Raw genomic sequence first — 24,928 nt, 5'->3', positions numbered from 1 at the left:
AATACTCCACACCACTTTCATTACTAATTGCTGAACCTCGTAAGTACAGAGGGGGTACCTCAGACGTACAGACGCCATCAGAGACATGCTAACAGCAGACAGAAACGACCACAAAGGGGTATCTGAGACGTACAGACGTCATCACAGATACGCCAAGAGAAGGCAGATACGACCACAGAGGCTACCAGAGACGTACAGACGTCATCAGAGACACGCTTACAGAAGGCACAGATGACCACAGTTACTACGTGTGAGATATCAAGCATCTACGCTAGCAGAGACGTACAGACACCATCAGAGACACGCTAACAGAAGGCACAGACGACCACAGAGACGTACAGACGTCATCAGAGACACGCTAGCAGAAGGCACAGACGACCACAGAGACATACAAACGTCATCAGAGACACGCTAACAGAAGGTACAGACGACTACAGAGACATACAGACGTCATCAGAGACACGCTAGCAGAGGCTAACAGAGGATAGCAGAGGGTAACAGAGACGTACAGACGTGATCAGAGACACGCTAACAGAAGGTACAGACGACCACAGAGACATACAAACGTCATCAGAGACACGCTAACAGAAGGCACAGACGACCACAGAGACGTACAGACGTCATCAGAGACACGCTAGCAGAGGATAGCAGAGGCTAACAGAGGATAGCAGAGGGTAACAGAGGGTAGCAGAGACGTACAGACGCCATCAGAGACACGCTAACAGAAGGTACAGACGACCACAGAGACATACAGACGTCATCAGAGACACGCTAACAGAAGGCACAGACGACCACAGAGACGTACAGACGTCATCAGAGACACGCTAGCAGAAGGCACATACGACCACAGAGACATACAGACGTCATCAGAGACACGCTAACAGAAGGTACAGACGACCACAGAGACATACAGACGTCATCAGAGACACGCTAACAGAAGGCATAGACGACCACAGAGACATAGAGACGTAATCAGAGACACGCTAACAGAAGGCATAGACGACCACAGAGACATACAGACGTCATCAGAGATACGCTAACAGAAGGCACAGACGACCACGGAGACATACATACGTCATCAGAGACACGCTAACAGAAGGTACAGACCACCACAGAGACATACAGACGACAAACACAAGTACATAGAAGGCCTGCACAAAAAAATGGGGAGAGAGAAATAGAAGTCAAAATTATTAAAGCAGAGTAGACGTGAATTTTTTTGCACGTAATTATTTTAAAAATACATAAAGCAACCACAAGTAGATAACACAAGAACTTATTTCAAAAATATTTAAAATATGAAACACCAGTACACAATAAATACATATAAAAAATGTTTAACAAATGAACAACAAAAGTCGCTTACCTTGATTCAATATTTATCACTGCACTGCGAACTTACTAGCGAAACGTTCAGATGCTAACTATAGCTCGGACATAATTGGTTATACACAATTATTATTTTATGCTTGTCAGAAAATCACTGAACTGACTATCCTCCGATTTCTATTTATATAGTAGGTTAATTAGATGACGCATTATAATTTACATGTACTTGCAGGATTTATTGAAACGGCATGTGCTTATTATTTCTAGAACTTTTGGTTTTAATTTCCGTTATTAACATGTATTGTGGAATGTGTTGTGTCATAATAATGAAATCGTATACTAAAAAATAAAATCGATGCTTTTTTTGCGGTCATTGCCCTACATTCTTATTATTGCAATATCAGGTTAAAATGCAATATTAAACGACATGTGAATATTATTTCTAGAAGTTGCAGTTTTAATTTCCGTTTTAACGAGTCATGTAAAATTTGCTAGGTGTTTTTGTCGATGTTGCTAAAAATATAATCGTTGCTTTTTTGCGGTCATTGCCCTATATTCTTACTATTGCAATATCATGTTACAGGTGTAATATTAGATGAAGAATGTGCCTTGCTTTGCTGACACATTCGTTTTGTGTGACTAATGAAATTATTGTATTTAATACCAGTATTAGATGTGAAATGTAGCTTTTTATGAATAATGAAATCGTATTTAATGTCTTCTTCTTTGTGTCGAGCCATTTGTCAATTCTTCTTCTTTTTGGTCTATCAATTCTTCTTCTTCTTTACGTTTGTAATGTTGCTGTCAATTCTTCTTCATTGTGTTGAGCCATTGTCACTTCTTCTTTTCGTGTGTCAATTGTTCTTCTTTTCGTTTGTCTTGTTGCTGTCAATTCTTCTTCCTCTTCTTCTTTTCGATTTATCAATTCTTCTTCATTGTGTTTAGCCATTGTCACTTCTTCTTTTTGTTTGTCATGCTGCTGTCAATTCTTCTTCTTCTTTTCGTTTGTCATGTTTCTGTCAATTCTTCTTCTTCTTTCCGGTTTGTCACTTCTTCATTGTGTTGAGCCATTGTCACTTCTTCTTCCTTTCGTTTGTCATGTTGCTGTCAATTCTTCTTCTTTTCGTTTGTAACGTCAACTTCTTCTTCTTCTTTACGGTTTGTCAATTCTTCTTCATTGTTTTGAGCTATTGTCAATTCTTCTTTTCGTTTGTCACGTCAATTTTTTCTTCTTTGCGGTCTGTCAATTCTTGTTTATTGTATCAATATTTACCGTATCTTGTAAGTAGAAGGTCGAAATTTTTGTATTAGCTTGGTTAGTTTCAAGTCTAGACAACAAGATTTTGAACTTTGACCGTGTTAATGCCGCATGCGTGAAATAATCAATTAGTGTAGACAACTGTATTGGTAGATAAATTTAACCAATTCGTAAGGACTCGTTTAGTCTCGTGGCACATCTTTGAGAGTTCAGCTTTTTGTTTTTAAGTATAATTTACTCTTAAATTTAAATTTGCGCCCTGTATTTTTTTAAGTATACTTTTTTATCATGTCTACATCTACGTTAGAGGAAAATAAAAAAAGCAAAATTTTTAAGCAAAAAATGTCACATTTTTTGAGTTTCTTCCCTTTATTTTTGATGGTTTGTAAGTTTGATGGTACGCCTTTTACTGCGGGTAACGTTGATCCTGCTACAAATGCCTGTCATGCCATTGAACTATTTTCATGTACCGATGAAATGTGTATCGTCTACGTCAGTGGTTTTCTTCTAAGTTAAAATCGGACCAATAGCAACGAAGATACAATATCGTGACTTTTTGATAATAAATGCAAGCACTCAGTTTGCTTTACCTGATTACACCAAAGTGAAGAAATTTATGATTTTCTTTTTAATTGGTTGTGCGATTTAAAGTCGTTGACCTCCATGCGACAATAACCTCAACCCGATGAGTCAGCATTTGGACTATAACCGACCTGATTCGAAAACTGCAAAATTGTGAATATTATTTTTTTATTTTTTAATGTAATTAATTTTTATTGATTATACTTTCAGTCTGATATAACATTGTAATCGTTAACAACGAAGGGTATAAAATTTAATCCCTCGCGCATTTCTGATATTTTAAATAAATAATTATTTAAAAAAAAAACGTCCTTGAGGGCAGTATCTATTAGTGTCGTAGTCCTACTGTATTTTTTTCGTAGTATTTTATTGTTGGCATTCGTGACTTTTATGCTTTAACGAAAAAGAAATGTTTCCGTTTTCCATTGTTTCGAACTGTCGGCGATTTTGGAATGTTAGTGTAGTTAATTGTTTATTATTAAGGTAAGTTTTTAAGTATTTTTTTTCTGGTTAATTGGTTAAAAAGCTTACTTTTTTAAAATGTGAGTGATGTAATGCTTTTTACTTAAGTATCTTTGGTACACCATCAACAATATTTTTTCTTATTTCCGGTGGAAACGTCTCCTAAAATATGCTGTCGTCGATTTGCTTTTCTTAAATCATGATAAATATCCAAAATTTTTATGTCTTCACCGCTTTTCGGTGTCCGATATTCTTTCTTTCTTTCATCATCGTAAATTTATGCTTGGTAGCACATTTCACCTATTTTAATTGAAATGTATTAAAAATATTACTACTTGTATATACGAGGTTGATCAAAAATTAATCGTGAAATAAACATTATAAAATAATAGAATTTTAGAAATATAGATTAGAGTTTTCGTGTGAATTATTGTAATGTATAAAAATATTAGTAATTGTACAGATATACGGGGTTGATCAAAAATTACTTATAGACGAAAGAATGAAAGATCTTTGTAGAAAAGTGGACATTTGACTAGTTTATTTGAAAGAAAAATAATAAGTAGCCACATGTCGAGCAGTGGACGGTGGGTTTGTGTATTTGGCGCCTTTTACGTCTAAATCGAACCGATAATAGCGAAGATCCGATGTAATAGCCTTTTGGCTATCACAGTAGAGTGTAACAGCAATGTTTGATATACTGTTATTTCGTAATTTGTTGAGCATATAGTCTCAGTATGTGGCCTGGGTAGAAGAAGAATTAATATCAACATGACAAACGAAAAAGAAGAAGAAGGCTCGACACAATGAAGAAGAATTGACGGCTGCGAAATGCGAAAATATTTATTTAGCAATTTTCATAAAAATTATATGCATATTCAGAATAATAGTGCAGACTGAAGGAGTGTTTTTTTACGGTGACAGATAGGTGCTGGATGGACTGGACATAGTTAAAGAATATAATGTGTGTTTGCTTTGATGGTCGGTTTTTTAGATGTACCTGATGGCGTTCGATCGTCATGAAAAGGTTGTAGCCGGCAAGGGATATGAGAAGGCGATTTGATCTAATTGTTAGATGGAGAAGTGTGTGTGCGCTTATGTGTGTGCGCGCGCGCGTGTGTGTGTGCATGTAAACGAATTCGAATGTTTGTTTTGTTGCAATACCGTTGCAATGTATTTGATAAAATTCATGAGAGAGGGATGGTTTGGACATATCAAAAGAATGATTCTATTATGTCGTGTACGTTATCAGCGATGAGTCGTGCGTCTCTCTACGTTAAGTCGTTTAGTCGTTACATACCTAATGTCCCCTTGACATTGCATCCATGTTTGAAGTGACAGATAACATTTTGGCAGATAAGAACGAATTGTGAACGCCGATTTAACAAACAACTAGAATAACCACTGTGGCGGCTGAAAAGAAGAAGAATTGGTTTGACTTTCTGACTACACCCTGTACAATTTGCGATAGACGGAAAGAAGAAGAAGAATTGATAGTTAATATTGAACGTTGACAGAAGAAGAATTGACAGTTGGCTTCTGTGTCGCCACCGCTTTCATTTGACACCCCATACGTCAAAATCGGACCAATAGCAACGAAGAATGCCGTTTTGGCAATGCCGCCATCTTTGTTTTTGTGTTAACGTATTTGCTACCCCCTCCCCTTTCCAACGAGCCCTATTACGTCACGATCTGACGAGCAGTAGCGCCTCCACCACAAAACGCTCAAAAAATGACCAGAATGGACCTTAGATTTTCTTATGGAGATTTACATGTAAAAAAGGGTCAAATTGCGCCCGTACCCGTATAGCCCTTTTACTATTAATCAACAACCGTTCTCCTTTAAAATCGATATGGCGGCTAATGCAACTGCGGAATTCAGTCGAGATTTTAAATTTACACGACTATTGATCTCCCCTAAAGGATAGAATTATAAAATTTAGGAAAGCTCGGAAACAAGATTCAATTCAGTAATTATTATGCTCCCCAGCCACTTTTTACTATTTTCCCACTTAACTCGGAAAATACCAACCGCATGAAAAAAATTGTTAAAAAGAAATTATAGGAAATCATATTTGGAATAATTTTAGTTGAAAACGGCGTAGATATTGAACAAAAACAATTGCTACAAAATCAATCGGGTCTTACGCTCGCGCGATTATCGCATTCGTACTACCTTAAATATTAACTTTAGCAAAAAAATGAAAGAGATTAAAATTGTGTAGAATTTAATTCTCTCTATTCTTGTATAGTACCATTTTGTCATAGAGCTAATAATAAACCAGATAATTCAATAATTATGCGCTAACTGTCAATATTTTCCGCCATAACTCGGAACACATCGACGGCACGAAAAAATTGTAGCAATAGAAATGATATAAAATCATATATTTTCAACAATTTTGGTTGCTATACTTTTTATCGAAAAGTTGAAAATGGCGGAGATATTGAGCAAACAGGGTTCTGGTTTAAAATCAAGATGGCGGCTAACGCAACGGTGGAATTCACTCGAGATTTTACATTTATACTACTATTGACACCCCTAAAGATTAGATAAATAAAATTTGGGGCAGCTCCTAATGCAAGGTTAGGCCTATTATTCGTTTAACCCGACTGGATTAATAATAATTGTAAAATTTTCTCCTAAGATTTCACTTGTTGATCTGATGCTGTGATTGGAACATCAAAGAAAAAGCTTTGCTTTGTTGGTTATTATTTCCAAATAGGGTGTTTCATGTAAGACGATTATTTCATATTACTCCTAGATATCTGATCTCATTCGTTTCTTTGACAGTTTCTCCATTAAAAGCGGGCATTCAGATGTTATTATATCTAGGTTCCATCCCCTTGTGACACTTACTACTGCGGTTTCCCTAGAATTGACAGGGAGTCTTCCCTCACCCACCACCTAGTAAGGATATCCAATGTTCTTTGGGGTATGCTGAATAGCACATTACCTTATTCTTCTCTTACCATACTTACTAGATCTTCCGCATAAGCCAGAGCTTCTAACCCCTATGCTTCAAGGAGTGAGATCAAGTCATCCACCAGGAGTGACTACAGTAGGGGAGAAATATCCACCCTGTGGGCACCCCAAGCTGTTTTGGTCATCAATTTCCTTGCAGACCTGTTTGAGTCAGCCTACTATCCAGAATTGCTTTGATTCAGTTATATACGGCAGCGGATATCCCTTTTTTTGTTGCTGCATCCTAAAGAAAATTTGATGGTGCATTATCAAATTAGCCTTCTATATCTAGAAAGTCGGTTAAAGCAATTTCTACTTTATAATTGAGAACTATCTTATAAGTGAGAAAAAATCATCACAAATTTTGGCATATGCAGATGACGTAGACTTAGTTGCCCGCACAACACGAAAGCTAGAAGAAATGTATACCACCTTCTCAAATGCCTCAAAAAATATGGGCCTGCAAGTTAACGAGGAGAAAACTAAGATGATGGCATACAAAACCCTTATACAACCAGTGTTGACATATGAATCAGAGACATAAACCATCTCCAAGGCAGATGAAAACCTTCTGGTTATATTTGAACGAAGGATCCTGAGAGGAATATTCAATGGCATCTGTGAAAATGGTGTCTGGAGGAGGAGATACAACAACGAGGTATACCACAGATATAAACATACATTTGGTGGTAAAGACGTAGTATTTCTTATAAGAATAGGAAGACTAAGATGGACAGGACACCTAGCAAGATCACAGCAGAACAACCCTCTTAAAAGAATCCTTATGTCACAACCTGTTTGAAGTAGAAATAGGGGCAGGCTAAAACTAAGATGGAAGGATGGTGTAAACGAGGATGGGAGAAAAATAGGCGCAGTAAACTGGCAACGGTTGGGAATTGATTGGACTGACTGCCGTAATAGACTTGGAACGGTCGAGGCTCTTTCATAGGGCTGTAGCACCATTGATGGCGATGAAGTGAGAACTACCTTGTTCAACGTTGTTTCTGTTTATTTTCATCGCAAAGACCTCTTTGTGAAGACAGAGAAATCAACTCAACCATCCATATGCTTGTGGTATAGTCAAACGGTGCGCTGAGGTATACCTTTTAAATTTCACCCATCGTCAGGGTTTAATAAATAATATGCCAATGTAAGACCTTTGGTCGGCATTTTAAGGGTTTTAATTCATGCATTTTTGGCGGCTTAGCATGTAGAGCTTGCTTAGAACACTGATGATGCTCTCTTTAGAGCGAAAACGTTCTGTATTTTAATATAGCCCTTTACTGGGGTTTTCAAACTAATATACCTGTTACACAAGATATTTTTCTTCAATTTTTGTAATTAATGGTACACAGCCAGCTACAGGAAAATGTTTCCTTATGGATGTTTATTTTCCTTCTTGATATACATGCTAGTTGCCGTTGAATGATCCCTTAATGTTCTCTCCTGAATATTTAATCAAGAATTTCTTTATTAAGTAGATTAAGTTTTCACTCTAATGGCATATAAAATAACATAATGCTATTCTACACCCCACCAGAATGAAAACAATGGGAACCTTCTCTGGTTACACCTCCGATGCTTCTACAATATGCAAGCCATACGGATGCTGAGACTAAGGAAGATGAGAGAATTCTACAATTTACAATTCACGTCCCATCTGCTCAGCGTGGTAAAGTTCCAACGAGAATGGTTCCCTTCGTACTCCAATCGGAGTAAATATAAATTAAAAATGAATAACCATTTTCAACTTCGTTGCAAAACGAAAATACAGCCGAACCATATTCTAGTCCAATCAGAGAGCGCAGTAAGCACCTCTACCGGTTTCGAAACTTATTAGTCTCTCATCAGGAGGCACAAATGCTGCTCTCCTCGATCCAACCAAAACAAACCGCAGCGTGCAGTCCCGGATTGCAACGAACGAAATGGCAGTCGTTAGTTGCAATCCGCGACTGCACGCTGGGGTTTGTTTTGGTTGGATCGGGGAGAGCAGCATATGTGCCTCCTGATGAGAGACTAATAAGTTTCGAAACCGGTAGAGGTGCTTGCTGCACTCTCTGATTGGACTAGAATATGGTTCGGCTGTATTTTCGTTTTGAAACGAAGTTGAAAATGGTTATTCATTTTTAATTTCTTTATTGTTTTAACCCGGCATCCGACAGGTGGGGTGTAGTACACACCAACAATGCTGAAGCGCCTAAAACATAAGGAAATTTTGCATGTAGTGACCACAGCGGCTAGATAGCTTTCTATTATATATTCATCTAAGTGATGGCACATAGTTTTTAGTCGTCTGTTTAGTTTCAGCAAGTACATTTGCATTGAAAGTGGTCACACCCCACGAGTTGGATTTAGTACTTTCTGCAGAATTGTCTTTATTTTGTTTTACTCCTATAAATAAGTAAGTGTGGGTATAAGTGAATTGTACTTATTACAGATTTTAACACATTTTTTAATTAGTCTAAGCTAAAATGAATTACAAACGAGAATAAGCACGCCTTCAGGCCTTATGAGATGAAGCAGGCAGTGACGAATGCATTGACAAGACTGATTCGGAAGTAGGTGAAGAAATAGACGATGTTAGTGTAAATAGTGACTATCCTGACAAGATTAAAGATGTTGACGTTCCAGATATCACATACAACTAAACGTAAAGATATTTTTTGAGATTCTTTAACTCTTTCAATTGCTGGGGTTTGTCACACCCTACCTGTCTGTTAGTGGCAAAAAAGTTGACGTGTCGGAAGCCCGGTTAACAAAAATTATATAAAGCCTTCATGATTTAGGTAGAACATTTGTTGGGATGCGCAATACGATTCAATTCAATATGTCCAATTCGTTTTGCAGTAAAGCAGAAAATATTCCATCCAGATGGAGCAGAGTGGTTTATGACCCACTTTACGTTCTCTAGTTTGACGATATTTTTGCAGAGAATTCGCAGTCTTCTTTCCTAGGATGTTTAGGTCTTTCTAGGTTTTTAGCTGCACTTCAACAATTTCTGATCCTAGGAAGAGGTTATGTAATAAGAGCTTTAGAGTTCCTTTTTTAGATTCTTTAAAGGTACCATCAGGTCTTTTAAGTAGTCCTGGTCCCTTAACCAGATCCTTTTAAAGACTTTTGTGGATTCTTGTGCTGGCAGATATATCTGAAATAGTCTGGTAGAACCTTATTCGAGATTCCCTTTTCGCCCTTCTTATCTCTTTATTGTACACAAACTTGTTATTCCATTTACAGTGGATGAGTGCTCTAACAACTGGCAAAATAACGTTGAAGACGAAAAACATAATATATTGTGAAATAAAAAGGGGCGAAACTAGTAGAGGGAGAAGTAATCAATAGAAACCTAATTACATTAATTTAAATTATATTGATGGTTTCCCACATTTAGACGTATAGGAGAATTGTGTCAACTAAAACTGTCACAATAGGGATTTCATAAAATTCTCCTGTCACAGTGACAGTTGCCAAATTACTCCGATACGTCCATAGATAAGGGGGTGGGGGATACGTCTAAAGGTCTAAAACTATCAATATATGGTAAATTTACAGGATTCTAATAATAATTTCACATCTCTAATAGTTTCATATCTTTTTATTTTACAACGTACTATGTTGTCCATGTTTTGTGTTATTTTGCTGTTTATTGGCGTACTCATCATTATATATTGTACGCTCGAGACCGCCGATTGCAAATCTTGCAAAGTTTAAATGACCAAGGTTTCGCAGATACTCTAGGAGGGCGAAGCTTCTGAAGATGAGCAAGCAGAGGAGGGTCGAAACAAAGAAAGAAGGGTAGATTTTGTTACAGAACTGGAAACTGGTATAATATTCGAGTAATCTGGAAAAATTCATTTTCAAAGATAGTCACTGATTTACCACCAATACTTTTATTACTTTTATAGTCACTTGTGTATCACAATGAGTTAGTCCAGCGTTTCTCAACCTTTTACCATTTGCGACCCAATTTTCCATAATTATTTTTATCACGCCCCTCCCCTGGTACAATCTATTTATGCAATAATAATATACTTTGAGTATTTTGACAAAAAACAGTAAGATCTTAATTTAATTACCAAATTACCGAAAAAATTAGGCTTTATTAATATGTGGCAACACCGCATCGGAACTGATCATCTGCCTGCAACCTGCATCTTCTCTCTCCTCAGTTCCATCGTGCAATCGTGCCTCAGTTCTGACCAGGTGAGGCGACCAGTCACCACATCACCAGTCAGTCGAGTAAGTTCAGTCAGTCCTTCTGTAACTGTTAAATTTATTGTGAATGTGTATGTTCTAGTTTGCGTGTTGCAGTTCATGGTACTAAATTATCCCAAGTAGTAGGTACCTAAATATAATTTATACAAAATCATGGAAAAATTTTTAACTGGCGTAAGCGAGCATTAGATACCAGTGAAGCCTCAACAAGTGCACAGGCGAGAGTGGTCCCAAAAATAAAATGAAGAACGTATTCTCGAGAATACTTAAATTTTGGGTTTACGTTTACTGAAGTAAATGAAGAAGAAAGTGACTAACCGTTAGTCACAAAGAAAATTAAATAAAACTTTTTAAATTCATGTCTACTCGTAAAACCAACACATTTTACCAAAATCAAATATTTTTTCCATCACGAGATAAAATAAATCCCCCAGCATAAGACCGACCTTAGTATCTCTTATCCGCCTAAATCTCCAATAAAACAATTAGAACAAAACGAATCTCCCATTCTCACGCGCTACACTTAGTAAATATAAGAAGATATATTTTCTTTTCGTTCTCCTTTTTACACCGATATCCCCAATCCCGAGTTTAGTCTATGGGCCAGATATCGCTCATCCGGAAGAAAAGTGTCCCAACACAAAAAACAACTCATTTCAGGGGAGACAAAAATTGATTTTTTAGATCTTAATTTAACTATAAGTTTTAAAAGGTAATTGCTAAAATTTATAAACCAAAAACGAAGAATACGGAAAGTGAATAGTTCTAATGGAGTAAAGGCGCAATTCCATTGAGGCAACATTTAATCAACATAAGGCATGCGTCATTGTCGCATGCTACACAAAGTCTTTCCATTCAAGAGACAGAAAGCGACACAAATCAAGTCACCTTTTCGCATGCCACATGTTGACTGTTGTTGCTAGGACGCCACACTAAGCCAACACAACCTGCGCCGGCTGGACGGGTGACCCGTGCATTTATTTTTCTAGCGTGCCGCATATTGAACACAACCCGACCCAACCGTTAGCTATAGACGTGGCGAGTAGAGACAGGCAAAATCAGTGCGGACATGTAACGGTTACTTTTAATACCGGTTCTCAGTGGTACTGAGTACATATACTGATGTATCTGATGTTTGATCCTTGTACTGAATTGAGTAGGCAACTTAAAATTGATATTTCCGTACTTGTAACTAGTAACTTTTTAAAAATATCTACACGTCCCTAGTAGTCGTAGCGGCATGTCTTTCGAAAACATCAAATTTGATCATAAGCGGGTGCATAAAAAGATATCTTACACTGAGTATTTTATTTCTGCAGATAATACCTACATATTTAAAATAAACTCTCCCCTACATCTCGGTCATGTCATAACTCATATTCCTCAATAGGGCTTTTCATCGATTGTCATTTGTTTCGAGCTTCTGTCATGTGTCACATAATATTAATATATCTATGTCATACGTCTGTGGTTTGTATTATTGTAGATACCAATAACGTATGTCGTAGATATATTTATATTATGTGACATATGACAGAAGCTCGAAACAAATGACTGTGAATGAAAAGCCCTATTAACTGCTCAGATCACAATCATTTATAATTACTGCAAGATCGTAATCATTTAAAATTACTGCAGGTCATAATTCATAAATAATCCATCCGCTACTGATCGGTCATAAAAAATAACACTCTCTGCATATTTCTTTTTTAATTTTTAAGCATAAAAAATGTAATATGTAATAAACAAAAATGTAATTTGTCGACAAGTTGAATTTGAGGTTAATATGATATTTTTATCGATCACGGTTTTAAGTAACATGAATAATTTTTCACCTTATTTTTCTAATAATGTGTTTTTGTAAAGGCATAACCTTGATTATTAATTTCGTATCGCCGCTTATTTAGTCTACCAAAAGTTATCAGAATTTAATGACAAAGACAACGCAGTTTTCACTCGGGGTGTTGACTATGCTAATATTTTTATTTATCATAATAAATTGCACTTAGGTACCACCCGTATTCACTTCAGATAAGTCCATCTCTCAAACAAAAACAAGTAAAAATAAACATCTGGCGGTAAGTCACGCGTCCCACGGCCCAAGAAAACTATACGCCGATGACAAACGTTCCCAAGCGAGACCTGTGAACGAATGCACTGATAGTAGGATGCGCAAAACTGTCTACGCAGTTACCCGCTGCAGGTTGTGTCTCGCTTAGGTTCAATTTGCGCCGGGCCTTCTTCTTCTTAAGGTGCCGAGACCGTTTGTCGATCGTTGGCTCTCATGCTGCCCAGCATATTAACAATCATTGTCTTATTTACAGCCGCACGAAATAGTTCAGTGCTAGTTTTCCCAAACCATTGGCGTAGGTTTTTGTGCCAAGAAGTTGTACGGCGGCCCACACTTCTTTTTCCCATTATTTTACCTTGCATGACAAGGTGAAGTATGTCGTATTTTTTTGGGTTACGCATTATATGACCAAAGTATTCCAATTTGCGCTTTTTAGCCGTGTTCACTACTTCGCAACTTTTATTCAAACGTTGTAAAACCCTTTCGTTTGTGACTCTTTCTACCCAACTGATCTTCAGAATACGGCGGTAGACCCACATCTCAAATGCTTCTAGGTTTTTTAAAAGCGATTTTGTCAGGGTCCATGCTTCAACCCCGTAAAGTAGTACTGGGAATATATAACATCGAACCATTCTTATGCGAAGTTCCATGTTCCAAGTTCCGGGCCTTACCGTTCGGCAAATTTCAACGTGTTGAACAGTATCGCCGCTATCCAGCAGTTAACGGATCGGTGCGGCTTTTTATCGTGCGACATGGAGTGGAATATTGAAAAAAAACAATGTTATTTATTGAAGACTCATATAACTAAATTACGAAAATTATATATGATAAAAAAGATCAAGGCAGGTTTTGTTTATATTTGATTCAGAGTTGGACCACCATTTCCATATAGCTATTTCAGCATCCTTATGCCTCATCGGTGAAACTCAGAAGTCTCAACTCTGAAGGAAATACAAACAATTCTGCCAATTTAAGGCAAACCATCGCAATGCAATGAACCCACCTCTGAGACGCAATTCAGCGACATCTCCCGTATTACGAGGAAAACAACGAAAAGCCCCAGATGCAAAGTTTACTACCTTTTAAACAATTAGAATAATTAAAATAAAAATATAATAAGCAATATTTTAAATCCAAGACTTTTCGTTAATTAACTGCTTTCTGGCTGCATCCCATATCTCCGGATTTTACAATATATAATCACAAGAGACGACGAAAGTAGGAGAAAGCAAATAGAGGACGCTTAGGCCACGCATTTACCTTCCCTTCGTCAAGGAAAAGGACCGAAAGACAGTTTCTAAATACTCAAACTGAGTAAAAATGAAAAAGATAAAAAAGATCAAGGCAGGTTTTGTTTATATTTGATTCAGAGTTGGACCACCATCTCCATATAGCTATTTCAGCATCCTTATGCCTCATCGGTGGTCCAACTCTGAATCAAATTGGCAGAATTGTTTGTATTTCCTTCAGAGTTGAGACTTCTGGCCTATTTGCTTTCTCCTATATCCGGAGGTATGGGATGCAGCCAGAAAGCAGTATATTAACGAAAAGTCTTGGATTTAAAATATTGTTTATTATATTTTTGTTTCAATTACTCTAATTGTTTAAAAGGTAGTAAACTTTGCATCTGGGGCTTTTCGTTGTTTTCCTCGTAATACGAGAGATGTCGCTGAATTGCGTCTCAGAGGTGGGTTCATTGCATTGCGATGGTTTGCCTTAAATTGGCAGAATTGTTTGTATTTCCTTCAGAGTTGAGACTTCTGAGCTTCACCGATGAGGCATAAGGATGCTGAAATAGCTATATGGAGATGGTGGTCCACCTCTGAATCAAATATAAACAAAACCTGCCTTGATTTTCTTTATCTTTTTCATTTTTACTCAGTTTGAGTATTTAGAAACTGTCTTTCGGTCCTTTTCCTTGACGAAGGGAAGGTAAATGCGTGGCCTAAGCGTCCTCTATTTGCTTTCTCCTACTTTCGTCGTCTCTTGTAATTATATATTGTAAAATCCGGAGATATGGGATGCAGCCAGAAAGCAGTTAATTAACGAAAAGTCTTGGATTTAAAATATTGTTTATTATATTTTTATTTCAATTATTGTAATTGTTAAAAGGTAGTAAACTTTGCATCTGGGGCTTTTCGTTGTTTTCCTCGTAATACGAAAATTAATTTTTATAAAGACAATAAGATAAAAATTTATAAGTTGAAGCAGTTATCAGATAAATTTGAATGTACTGTAAGTGATATAAAAAAGAAAATCAATAATTTACGTTGTGTATTTCACCATGAGAGGAAAACATTAAAATCAAAGAGCGGTTCACCTTCTAGTAAAAAAGGGAAATGGTTTGCATTCGAATCTCGTTGAGGTGGGTTGCGTCTACTTTAATGGTGGGTCTTTGAACCCTATCATGGATAAAAAATTTTAATGCATTTTTCAAAATTCGACCTCCGACCAAGCTTGCAAAAAACAACATAAGGAATTTTTTCAAAATTTTTTAACACAAAACATGGGATCCCTTTCTTTATAGTGGTATTTAAACATTTGACCATAGCTCTGATGATGGCTTTATAAGCAGAAAGTGTTCAGGTAGGAATTAATAAATGTTACACAATTCAAAAATTATTTTTCTTTTATCAGTCATTCAAATACATAAGGGAATAACACGCGGTGGTATGACTCGCAAAAGTTGTTGTCATATTTTTTATTTTTGGTCACACTTTCTCAAGTACTCAAAATCATCTTAACTCATTCGTGTGAAATATCGAAATAAAGGATGTGAAGTGGGGTGGCGTGTTTGGTGTCAGTGGATAGGTTTTTGAAAAATATTAATAACGTTTTTTTTTGGTTTTTCATTTGGAAGTGGATTCCTTGAGATATTAGACCGTTTATATAATTTACTTATGGTATCATGATAAATCGTTTTTTCCGATTATAGCGCCATCTATCTACAATTCGAAAAAATATCTCGAATATGAGTTGCTCCCCACCCCGCTTCCAGGAGGTCGGGTGGGGGGTGGTGTTTGGTGTCATTTGATATATTTTTGAATATTATTAATCACGTATTTTTAATTTTTTCGCTCCGATGTCCATTTCGCGAAATATTCGACCGTTCCCCTACTTTTGGGACACTCTATATATTTAATTAACCCATTTAACGCCGAAACTTTTATTCTTTTATATTGATGAGATATTTAATTTTTAGGCTTATTAAGGATGACAGAAATAAAGTATGGAAGAAATTTGGCAAAAAATACGATAGGTTTTTCAAAAAAGGGTGTCCTTTTAAAAGGACGGTGGCATATTCAATGATTGCGAATAACAAAATAATTAATAGTACCAAAATTTTAAAACGAAAGTTTTTATTCTAATTATTTCAACAAATTAACATACAAAAATGTTAAATATCTAGTTTGTATGATATTTATAAAAGCATTATTTTGGATGTAGTGCTACATTACATTTATTGCAGAAAAAATTACATTTTTTGTGGCAAGCAGCACAACGAGTTTGAGTATCCTTGTAGACAATAAGGTGGTCCATCCGATCGTATCTTGAGTGACTATGCAAATTGGCTGAAGGTTTGCTAGGCCCTCTTTTTGTTGTCTTTTTAAAAGATTCAAGAATGCCTACTGTAATTGTGCGACGATGCTGTAAATGATCCATTTTACCGCCACTAATTCTATGAAGTTGCCAGGCATTTTGTTCTACTAGATCCACTATGTGGCTTATTATGGGAAAATACCATTTCTTGCCACGGATGGCTACTCTGTAGTAACTGATATTTTCATCTGCCCGATCGACGCCACCCATGTTTTCATTATACTGTTTTATAATATTAGGTTGATCAACAAGCACCTTCTTTTTTTCTTTTTGAGAATACCGTTGTACTTGCTTTGTTGGGTATATTTGATTATGATTGGATATTATTGAAACAACATTATTGTCATTCCATTTGCAAACTACTATTTCACTTTCTTCTGCCGTGCAGTAGTCAAACGAACCCCTTTCTTTCTTTTTCAGTGTGTCTGAACCCTCAATATCACAATCTTTACCTAGGCGATTTTCTCTTATTGTACCTGTTCCTTTACATCCCCTTGATGTAAGTTCTTCCAAAAGGAGCAGCGTGGTAAAGTAGTTGTCAAAATATATATCATAGGGTAATTTGGAAGCCTTGACTTCTAGGGCATCAACAAATTGTAAGACAATACTAGGTCCCAAACCAAGAAGTTTATATTTATCTTGAATAGTGGATAAAGATCCCTGATATGGATCAAACCACTCCACATAACCTAGCCTAGTAGTCCTCACCCAAAACTTATATCCCCATCTGATAGGTTTACCACGGATAAACTGCTTGGATCCATGTTTTTCATAATACGGAACCATTGATTCATCCAAGCTGTGGTGTAATTCTTGTGGTGCTAAATCAAGAAATTTTTGATTCATTACGTCAATTAGTGGTCAAACCTTTGAAAATTTGTCCTGTGTATCTAATTTTGCATTGTCGCAGCAATGAATATTCTGCATAATCAATCTGAAACGGTTTCTAGACATTGCATTAGCTACAAGGTCGTGAGTAGAATCAGGAGATTTTTCCCAGTACATATCTCGCCTAGGAACACTCATATATCCACTATATAATAAAATTCCAATAAAGCATTTAATTTCGTTTGTTGTAATATCGCCTTCACGGTTACGTAAATTGGCGTACATATTTGAAAATTCAACAAGCATCTGAATAACTGTATCATCAAAAAATAAGAAAAAATATCTACCGGGGAAATGATGTTTTTTGGACCTTCTATTATACTCCAACTTGAAATCTTGCTATCTATATCTCTCTTGGTCCATCGATAGTTTTTGCGGCGTTTGCTCTTCTGTTCTTTCACATTTACTGTAGGAGCTGCTTGTTTTTTAGACTTTAAAGTATTCTTTTTAGAGTGCGGCAAAGGGATGTCGTCTTCATCTTCTTTTATATCGGATTTGGTATGGGTTTTTGGATCATTTATGACTATCTCTGCCTACCCCTCGTGGTTGATTTCCTGGCAAGTTACTTATTTCCACAGCATCTTCATCACCACTGTCCTCGACAGTCTCTTCCCCATCTTTGGGTGGAAAAATAATTATGTCATCAGGAAGTTCATTATCTGACAGATTTTCTATCTCGTCCATTAACTCACTTAAAGTCAAAGGTTTTGTCCAGTACCTAAAACAATATTCATAGGTACTTAGTAAGCGAAAAACGCCACCGTTCTTTATAAAGAACACCAAAATTTGATAACCAATATCCAAAATAATAGGTACTAATTTTTCTATTATACAACTTTTTATATGTAATAATAAAGGCATTTTAAATACATACATAAAATATCTTTGAAATTAAGGGATCTAAACAATATATTTTACTCACCTTCTATCAGTCATGTTTGGAAACTGTAAACAGTCTTTCAGGTAACCTCAAAAATTATGCAGAAAACACCAGATTTATACAATAATTGTTAATTTTATTTAATAAAATGGCTTCTTATTACACGAAACAGCACGCCATCTCTTAATAACTAGCAAAATAATTAAGTTACAAGCATCTTTGTAGCGAGGCCTTTTAAAAGGACGGTGGCCTTAAATGAGTTAATAAGGACTAAAGGCACCGTATTCCAACCACAACTCGGCTCCCAGACTATTAGTAAATATAAGAAGATATATTTTCCTTTCGTTCTCCTTTTTACACCGATATCCCAAGTTTGCTTGTTTAGGATTCAGAAGGGGCGAGCCAGCTGCGATGAGGCACTCTCCTAATTAATTGATGAAATAACTGCATTGAGCCCAGTTTGAATGCAAGAGGCGTATTTTGCCTAAAACATCTACGGTAATGAACTGATTTTTGATTAGACTCTTTAACAGGAAAATTGGGATTGGTGGGTTTGAGCTTTAAAGGAAACATCTTTATGCTTTTCGTGTAAAGGAGAGTGTACGCTTTTAACTGAGGATCATATAATTACAAATAAATCAAGGAATTTATGGTAATATCTTCTATAAATCCAGGGTTATTTATCTTATTGCCCTTTAGTATTTTTATTTCCTTATAAAACCGCCTAAAAGAATGTTTGATAAAAGCCCGCGTAAATAAAATTATGACAATGGAATAGAACTAATAGATCCGAAAACACAATAGATCAGTCACTGATTGTAGAAGCTACAGAGCAGGTGCTGACAGTAACCCTATATTGATAATAATAGTCAAAAGAAAAATTTGGCCAGACGACCAAGAAAAGAAACACAACGAAAAAAATACCAATTAAGTAGAGCAGCTCCAAGATAAAGAGGGAGCAAATAGAATAGAGGACGAAATAAACGAAAGATTCGTAAGAATTACGACTGGGAACATAGAGGAGAAATGGGAACTAATACAAATAGCAAGGATAGAAGCGGCAAGCCTAAGCATTGAGAAAGCAGAAAAAGAAAAGAGAGATCACTAGTTTGATGAGGACTGTCAAAGAATCCTAGCGCAGAAGAACAACCCAAAAATAGAAAATAAAACAACACAGGAACAAGCTAAAAGCACTGTAAAACCAAAAGAAGAGAAGTTAAACGATTATAAAGGCAAAAGAAAAGCAAATTACTGAAAAAACAACTAGAAATAATACAAAACAGATATGTCCCAAAAACATTAGAAATTTTTATCAAGGAGTATAAATGAGACCAGTATCACAAAAAAGTAAAATGTTTTGCAGAAATCACGGTGGTAAGGAGACACGACAAAAAAATTAAACAGATGTGCAGACTATTTAAGCTATTTCGATCAAATATTAAACAATAAAGGACAAATAGGAACAGAAACAAAATAACGAGCACAAGAAGCAAAACAACACCAAACACAAGAATCGATAGAGAAGGAAAAGGAGTTAAGAGAAGTAGTAAGACACCTAAGAAATAATAAAGGGCTGGAGAAGGCGGAGTGCCAGAAGACATATTAAAAGTAGGAGGAAAACAATGCCAGAGCAATGAAACCCTGCACTAATATACCCTATTCACAAGAAAAGTGAATACATTTTTACTACGAGATAATTAGGTGTTAATATACATTTTAATTAAAGGCCCAAAGAAATTCACGAAAAGAAAAATTAGAATGTAAGGAAAGTAGATTCGGATACTGTTCAGAAAGATTATTCTAAAGAGTTTGAAGCACATTTAAAAGTCTCGAACCCTAATAACATAAAAGTAACATGGAAAGAAATAAACGGTCACATTTCGATAGAAGCAGAAAAAGTAATAGGATACAAACAAATAAAAGGATAAAAAGAATGGTATGATGAAGACTGCGAAACAGCAACCAGGGTAAAAACACCTAGCTCGAAAGAAATGGCTAAAGACAGGTAGAGAAGAATATATGGAAGAGTATAGGAGAAAAAAGAAAGACTCAGAAAGAAAAATGACTCAGAAAAATGAAATCGAAATCTAAAAGCCGGCATATAAGGAATTTTTACGTATAATAAGAAAACTGAAACAAAAGAGAGCAGCAGACCCAGATGAAATCCCAAATGAGTTAATAAAACGAAGCGGAGGAAAACTACAGCGGAAAAAAAACGACCTAGTAATATGGATTTAAGAAGAAGAAAGGATGCCTGAAGAATGGAAAACTGGATGGATATTTCCGATTCTTAAGAAAGGGAAAACCACAAAATGTAACAAATATAGAGGAGTAACACTGTTAAACAGCTGCTACAAAATATTGACATCATTAGTCAGACAGGGATGCATGCTGAGTCAAGGCGTCAAACAGGGATGCGTGCTGAGTCCACTGCTATTCTCAGTGGTACTGGATGAAGCGATAAAGAAAGCCAAGAGAAGAATGAGAAAACTAACATTAGGATACTGGCAAATGAAACAGACTCAACTATCGGAGCTACTATTTGCAGACGACATGGTATTGATAGCAGAAAACAGAGAAGACTTACAGAACAATCTTGAAATCCTAGAAGAAGAACTATCAAACATAAATATGAAAATTAATACAGAGAAAACAAAAACAATGATAATTTCAAATACGAGGAAGACACACGCAATAGAATTAGACGGGAAACAACTAGAGCAAGTGGAATATTTTAAATACCTAGGAGTAATAATCGAATCAAATGGTAAACAAGACATGGAAATAAACGAGAGAATGGGACGAACAGGAAGCTTATTTAACACTATGAAAACAACATTTTTTGGGAAAAAAGGGATACCGGAAAAAGTAAAAACGGCAGTCGTTAAATCAGTAGTTAGACCAACAATCATGTATAGCAGCGAGACATGGACATTGACGGGGAGACAAAAATCCAGAGTCAATGCTATGGAAATGAGGTTCCTGAGGAAAATAGCAAACAGAAAAAGGACAGACAAAATACGAAACGAAACAATTAGACAAAACCTAAAACTAGAACCAATCAATGAAAAAATAGTAGAAGGACAACTTAGATGGTTCGGGCACGTGTGTAGAATGTCGAACGAGAGGCTAACAAAACGAGTGTTCGAAACGAGAGTGCAGGGGAAAAACAAAAGAGGGAGACCAAGAGTTATGTGGGTAGATGAAATCAGGAAAGAAGTCGAGAAGAAGGGATTGACATTGGAAAGTGCAAGAAACCTAGCGCAAGATCGGAAAGCATGGAGACTACAATGCCAAACTCAACTCCACCAGCCTTACACCTAAAGGTAGAAAGGCTTAGGACTAAGTAAGTAAGTAAGTAGTCAGACAGAAACTCTCAAAATACATTGAAACTAAAATAGGAGACTACCAGCACGGATTTAGAGAGTGTAGGTCAACAATAGACGCAGTTCACATAATCACACAATCAATTGAGAAATGTTACGAACATAATATCGACTTACACATCCTTTTCATATACTTCAACCAAGCCTTTGACAGTGTAACAAGACCCGACCTAATAGAAGACATGAAAAACCTAGATATACCAATGAAACTTATAAAGCTTACGAAAATGACAATGCAAGGATCGACTGCAGCAATAATTACAGATAACGGAACCACCAAAAATATAGAAATAGCAAGTGGAGTACGACAAGGCGACTCTCTGTACGAAAGTACGATAATGACATCGACGTCACAGCTTGTGGCGTATGCTGACGACATAGTATTAATTAGCAGAAACCTAAACAGTTTTAATGAAGAATTTACGAAGTTATGCAAAGAAGCATCCAAAAGGGGTTTAGAAATAAATCAAAACAAAACAAAATACCTAACATGCTCAAGAAAAAACCTATAGTCCAGAAAGCCACTGCGCATCCACTAGGAAAAATGTTCTAATTCGGATTTTTTGCACAATCTTACTCAAAAAGGACACCTTTTAACAAATTTGCATGTTGACAGGACCAAAAGTTGGTCAAACATTTTTTAAACGTTTTTTTTTTTTAGTTTTTTTCCTAAAATTGTTTTTTTTTGCATGGAACAAATTTTTTTTTAGTTTTTTTGGATCATTCCAAACAGAAAAGGTCTTTAGTGACTTTTCTCTAAAGTTAACAGTTTTTGACATATAAGCGATTAGAAATTGAAAAATTACGAAATTGGCCTTTTTTAACCCTCAAAAACTATGTGAAAAACTGAAAATTGGAATTTTGCCAAGGTAGGTAGATATTCTTTAAACATCGATTGATGAAATCTCAAAGAGTTTTTTGCAATACAATATCAAAAACCCCTTTGTTTCTTAATTGCCAATCAAGCATGCGCGACACTATTTTCCACCGTTGCATGTGTATGGAGTATGGTGCAAATGAAAGGATTAAATTCGTTATTTCGTAAACCGGCGACTTTAAGGAAAAATCCCGAAACAGGTCGATTTTTATTTTTAAGTTATGATATTGTGACGTATATGGTATACTAGTGACGTCATCCATCTGGGCGTGATGACGTAATCGATGATTTTTTTAAATGAGAATAGGAGTCGTGTGCTAGCTCATTTGAAAGGTTCTTCAATTATCTATTCAGTAATATGAACATTTACATAATTATTTATACAGGGTGTCCAATAATTTAATTTTTTTGTCAATTTGCCAAATGATTTAATTTAATAAAAATTTTTTGGACACCCTTTATAAAAAATTATGTACATGTTTATATTACTGAATAGAGAATTGAAGAACCTTTCAAATGAGCCAGCACACGATCCGTACTCTCATTTAAAAAAATCATCGATTACGTCATCACGCCCAGATGGATGACGTCACTAGTATACTATATACGCCACAATATCATAAATTAAAAATAAAAACCGACCTGTTTTGGGATTTTTTCTTAAAGTCACCGGTTTACGAAATAACGAATTTATTCCTTTCATCTTAAAACTATCAACTTTAGAGAAAAGTCACTAAAGACCTTTTCTGTTTGGAATGATCCAAAAAACCGACAAAAATTTTGTTCCATGCAAAAAAAATTATTTTAGGAAAAAAACAAAAAAAAACGGTAAAAAAATTTTTGACCAACTTTTGGTCCTGGCAACATGCAAATTTGTTAAAAGGGGTCCTTTTTGAGTAAGATTGTGTAAAAATCCGAATTAGAATATTTTTCCTAGCGGATGCGCAGTGGCTTTCTGGACCACTAGTTAATGTGATAAGCTTAAAAATTTTTATATTTAATATATATTTAATATTGGTGAATATGAATTTGAAAACGTAGAACATTTTAAATATCCTATCTGGGAGTCTCGGTTTATGGAACTAATGATAGAAGTATCAAAATTAATAAAAGAATCCAGGCAGGGAACAAAACCGACTGGAAATACAGTAACTTCCTCAAAGATAAGAAGTTTACTCAGAATACAAAACTGAAAATTTACAAAGCAGCAATTAGACCAGTAGTCACATATGGTGCTGAAGTATTGTGTCTGACTCAGAAAGAGAAAAAAAGATTGAGGATCCTAGAAATAAAAATAACTCGGAGGATAGTAGGATCACTAAACTTAGGTAATAATGAATTTAGAAAACTTATGAACCACGAAGTAAGAGAACTTCTGAAAGGAGAAGATATCGTCAGATTTATCAAGGCACAGAGACTCAGATGGATGAGACATATAGAAAGGAGGAATCCAGAAGCCGTTATTAAGAAAATTTCCAAATGGAGACCTGTATCAGGCAGACCACGAGGAAGACCCAAAACTTGGTGGAAGAACCACATAGTAGAGGACCTTAAGAAGATTGTAGAAGATGCCAAGTCACACAACCAATTGTAAAACCAAAATGTTAATGCCGATTGATTCACCCCGACAAACGAATCGGACGAGCCCAAAAAGGGCAGCAATCACTCCGCTAGGAGTGTAGATGCCATGATGATGATGAATATACATTTGGTCCACTCTGTATAATTACAGAACGGTAAGAACACCACCTTTGGTGTCGAAGAACACCAAAATAAGATTAGTACGTGCCTTAATTTTTCCCATATTTAATTACGGATCCCAAACATGGACCATGAAATCGGACGACAGAAAAAGGATTGACGCCTTTGAAATGTGGTTCTGGAGAAGAATGCTTTGGATCTCATGGACGGAACAGAGAACAAATCACTCAATCCTCCAAGAGCTTAATATTCAGACTCAACTTTCCTCTATTTGCCTCTCCACCGTCTTAAAATTTTCGGCCATATTGCAAGAAGAAGTGATGATAATCTTGAGAGACTTATAATTTCGGGAAACGTTGAAGGGCGCAGAAGTAGAGGTGGCACACCTACTCGATGGACGGATCAAGTACAGAAAGCCAGTGGAAAAGTATTCTCTGAATCCATGAGGGAAGCTCAGGACAGAAGCCGATGGAAAGAGATAGTTGCTCGTATTATAGGGAATCACGACACTCAGCAATGAGGAAACGACTGAGGAGGAGGAGTATAATTACAAGATAATAGTCACAGCCCCATATATCGTGTTCATATTAACATTGGTAATTGTCATAGAGAATTAAAAAAAAAACGTATATAAAGTAGTAAATCTCGTGTATTAAATCAGTGCCAGCAGTTATTGCGTTCGTTTTTCCCTACAAATAATGTAAACACACAGAAAGC

This window comes from Diabrotica virgifera, chromosome 6 (genome assembly GCF_917563875.1).
Source record: "Diabrotica virgifera virgifera chromosome 6, PGI_DIABVI_V3a".
Lineage (NCBI taxonomy): Eukaryota > Metazoa > Arthropoda > Insecta > Coleoptera > Chrysomelidae > Diabrotica > Diabrotica virgifera.
This window is presented reverse-complemented; position numbering follows the sequence as displayed.